This window comes from Salvelinus namaycush, chromosome 14, assembly GCF_016432855.1.
Source record: "Salvelinus namaycush isolate Seneca chromosome 14, SaNama_1.0, whole genome shotgun sequence".
NCBI lineage: Eukaryota > Metazoa > Chordata > Actinopteri > Salmoniformes > Salmonidae > Salvelinus > Salvelinus namaycush.
In genome coordinates this window covers 1,109,363-1,113,809 of record NC_052320.1, presented here as the reverse complement: position 1 = coordinate 1,113,809, position 4,447 = coordinate 1,109,363, and the positions used below count along the sequence as shown (strand labels likewise).

General features: G+C 49.2%; 1 pseudogene; it reads left to right on the top strand.

Annotated features, from left to right (window-relative positions):
- Window positions 1-1,158: 1,158 nt before the first annotated feature.
- On the top strand, window positions 1,159-3,163 carry LOC120059539 (annotated as a pseudogene).
- The last annotated feature ends 1,284 nt before the right edge of the window (window positions 3,164-4,447 follow it).

Below are 4,447 nucleotides of genomic sequence, written 5' to 3'. Positions count from 1 at the left end.
TCAATGTGGTGTATAGTCTACTGAGAACTCTCAATGTGCTGTATAGTCTGCTGAGAACTCTCAATGTGCTGTATAGTCTGCTGAGAACTCTCAATGTGCTGTATAGTCTACTGAGAACTCTCAATGTGCTGTATAGTCTACTGAGAACTCTCAATGTGCTGTATAGCTACTGAACTCTCAATGTGCTGTATAGTACTGAGAACTCTCAATGTGCTGTATAGTCTACTGAGAACTCTCAATGTGCTGTATAGTCTACTGAGAACTCTCAATGTGGTGTATAGTCTACTGAGAACTCTCAATGTGCTGTATAGTCTACTGAGAACTCTCAATGTGCTGTATAGTCTACTGAGAACTCTCAATGTGCTGTATAGTCTACTGAGAACTCTCAATGTGGTGTATAGTCTACTGAGAACTCTCAATGTGCTGTATAGTCTACTGAGAACTCTCAATGTGGTGTATAGTCTACTGAGAACTCTCAATGTGCTGTATAGTCTACTGAGAACTCTCAATGGTGTATAGTCTACTGAGAACTCTCAATGTGCTGTATAGTCTACTGAGAACTCTCAATGTGCTGTATAGTTATGAGACTATCAATGTTGGTGAGATGAGAGGGGAAGGAGAAATGAGAAAGGGGAAGGCGAGAGAATTAGAGTTGTGTAACCGATGCACATTGTCCTTTAGTGCCCCATAGTGTCCAAGGGTGTTTGGACTTGAACTCTGCTCTGTCAAAGTCACAAGTCAGAATCTGTTTTTCCATTTTCATAGCAGAAAAAACTATATCAGTCCATAGGACTCAGGATTTGGGGGGGATTCATTTTACATTCGTCTTTTAAACATTTTTAGTCATTAAGCAGAGTTCTTGGCAGAGCGACTTACAGTAGAGCGTTATACATTTTAACTATTTCTTTTCATATGGGCCCCGTGTGAAACGCTGCAATGTCTGTTCAATCGGAATTACCTTTAAATTTTATTGAGACTTCACGACACGGAATTGACTCCTTAGCTTTACATTTTTTAAAGCAAACCTTCGGAGATACAGATTGAATAATGAATATTCTTTATTGGGTCATGGCTAAAAATAAATGAATACACTTCAATAGGAGAAACGAGTATCAATCAACTAATTCATTGCTTTTTCTTCTTTAAGGGGAAATAAAGATGCAGAGCAGCAACATTGCTACTCACCTCCCAACCAAGCTGTTGGGACTGGGTGAGAGAGAGAGAGACAAGAGGACAGAGGAGACAGAGACAGAGACAGAGAAAGAGAGACAGAGACAGAGAGACAGAGAAGAGACAGAGAGGGACAAGAGACAGAGAGACGAGACAGAGACAGAGGGACAGAGAGAGAGAGAGAGAGAGATGAGAGAGGGACGACGAGAGAGATAGAGAGAGAGAAGCTCCATAGACAGAAGGAGGAACCCGTTCTGGAAAGAAGGAGAGAGGTTATCTTTGCTTCTCGCCACACCATTGAAATAATTCTGTCTGGGATTTGAAATGTCACCAGTTGCACTCTTCACATCATCGTGCAAAACAAACAAGACACAAATAATTGTGTTTTTTCAGAAGACATGACAACAGCAGCACTATCTGAGGCCCAACCGTACACCTCCTAAAGCCCTACCAGCCTGCCTGGAGTACGCCCCTTCACTGCATCACCACACCCCACGTAGAGCATGGAAGGAGGGAAGCCACGGCCGGGATTTCATGGCAACAGCCCCCTAGGGCTGCCATGGCAGCTGGTGCCGCCGAGTCCACGCCATTATTACAGCACTGACGCCGGAGGCAGAGGAGAGGAACGACTAAGCCGCTGCCAAGCTGTACAGCCGACACTACCCGGCACGCACAGACAGAGAGAGGAGAGAGGGAAGAGCGAGCCAGCCGGCCACCGAGTGTTTGGTGTGTGGGACGGTTTTTTCGCAGGATAAGATCGGCTTCACGCATTTGTCACACGCGTAGAGAAACCCATTCCATGTTCCCAGCCAATTTGTCCTAAGGCATCAGTCTCCCAATATAAAATGTTCAGGTAAAACATCACTCAACCAAGAGGTTTTTAAAACAGTTACTCTAAAACACTTTCACTGACTAACTTTCTCTCAATACTGTACTCTACTTCGTGTATCAGGCATATGGCCACACATTCTCCACAGAACAACCACCAGTTGCTCGTTCGCTGAGAAATGTTTCACCGCCAAAGATCACATGAAGAACCACCTGCAGTACCCATGACCCAAACAAAGAGGCCTTCAAGTGTGAGGAATGTGGCAAGCACTACAACACCAAGCTGGGCTACAAGCGTCATCGTGGCCATGCATTCAGGCCACGGCTGGGGACCTCACCTCGTAAGGCCGGTGCTGCCAGAGCTACGAGATACCCTGCCCTTGCTGGAGCATCCTCAAGAGCCACTCGGGCAAGTCTCGGATGCGGGGCCAAGGGAAAGAAGCACCCGTGCGACCACTGTGACCGCCGCTTCTACACAAGGAAGGACGCTGCGCGCCACATGGTGGTCCACACCGGACAGAACAGAAAGGACTCCAGTCAGTACTGCGCCCAGCGCTTCGCAGGAAGGACCACCCTGACGCGGCATGTGAAGAAAGAGCCACGTCAGGAGCGCTGAGATAAAGACGGAGCTCTGGACATGCCAGGCATTGCTGGCTCTGGTCCTCCCCCTGCACTGTCAAAGAGGAGCTCAGCCCCACGATATGGCATGGGTTCCAACAAAGACCACATGATGGCCAAGCCGTTCCCCAGCGGCACATCCTTCCCCATGGGCATGTACAACCCCACACCTCCAGCCATGTCCAACCCTGAGGTGTGGCCCACCACCACTCTCTGATGCCTGGCTCCCGTCCACTGCAATGGGGATGGGTGCCCACATGAGCCCCCCTCCATCCACCGCACCACCACCAACAACCAACACCACCACACCAACAAATCCAAAACTCCCCCCGACTGCCCCACCTGCCAGCAGCCCCAAAACAGCACCAGCAGAACAGCAAGCCCAGCCGCGCCCAAGTACCAGCTGTGATCTACCTCATACCGGCTGGACAAGCCCTCAAAGTGGCGAGATGGAGAGCTCTCTAACGGATCTGCAGAGTGGGCCGCGGGCCCACCACTCAGGCGATCATCATATGCTGCTGCCTCGCCCCCAAGGAGGGACTACTAGAGCACCCTAGGCCTGACAGACGAGCGTGTGGTGGCCCCCTCCTGTCCAAGAGCCCTGCTGGTTTTTTTTTTCCCCCTTCGCTGAGTCTCTGGAACTTGCTAACATTGGACCACTCTCCACCTGATGGGCTCCCTGCCCTCAACCTGCCCCCCTACAAACGCCCCACAGCACAGCAGACTAGTAAGGGGTTACACATATCTGCTGCTCCTCTAGTTCATCGTATCTGGTGCACTGAGCACACGCCGCTGCCACAGCTGCTAACCCTACCATACTCTTGCAACCTCAACTCAGGACAGAAGGGCTCACCGCGGGGGCCTCGGGTCTAGGACCTTGCACCCTCTCCCGCCCCAGTGTTTAGCTCCAGCCTAAGCACGACCACCCCTGGCCTTCGCTTTCACCAGGCCTTCCAAGAGGGGCCCCCAGGCCCGCCCCCTCGCCATATCCTCAGTCACTGCCTCACACCAGGGGCCAAGGGGCCGCTGGCGCAAGGGTGGACATAACAACACTGAACACTTTAGAAGAAAAAAGGAAACCTTAATTGAAGTGGCATAAAAGCTTTTGATGGCTCCAGAGGAAACAACCCGCTATGAACCAAAAGGACAGGCTGAGAAACTTCAAACTAAAGGAGCTTTTTATTCGGCCAGTCTTTTCTATCCTTTAGCTATGATGATTGAATCCCTCTCGCTTTGTTGCTTGTTGTTTAGCTGGGATTCCATTTAGCTCTTGCGAACCAGCAGATATCTTCGCTGGGTTACACAAAAAAACACGACAAGTAACAAAACAATGATACACTGATACACAGTGGACAGTCACATTAAATACAAACGATTGTACAACAATACATCTAAAGATAAGTGTGTGTTACGATGGTCGTGTGTGTGTGGGGTGTGTGTGTGTTGTGGTGGTGGGTAGTGTGGTGTGTGTGTGTGTGTGTGTGTGTGGTGTTGTGGGTGTGTGTGTGTGGGTGTGTGTGTGTGGGGTGTGTGTGTGTGTGTGTTGTGTCACTCACAGTCCCCTAAATTACATGAGATTTAGGTTAATCCGTTTTTTTAAGAGCACATTTGACTGTTGCTGGTAATTCTGGAATGGAAGTGGAGTGCCGTCACATTTGTGATCATGGCTCTGTATAATTACTGTGGTTGCCGTGAATTAGTTCCTTACCCTCTACCACTAACCATTCCCCCTCATCATACTCCACTATTCTGTAGTCAGGAGGAGCATCGAGGCCTGAAGGCGTGGTATTGTTACTTATAAAGTCATAATATAAGAAACAAAATCTTTTCC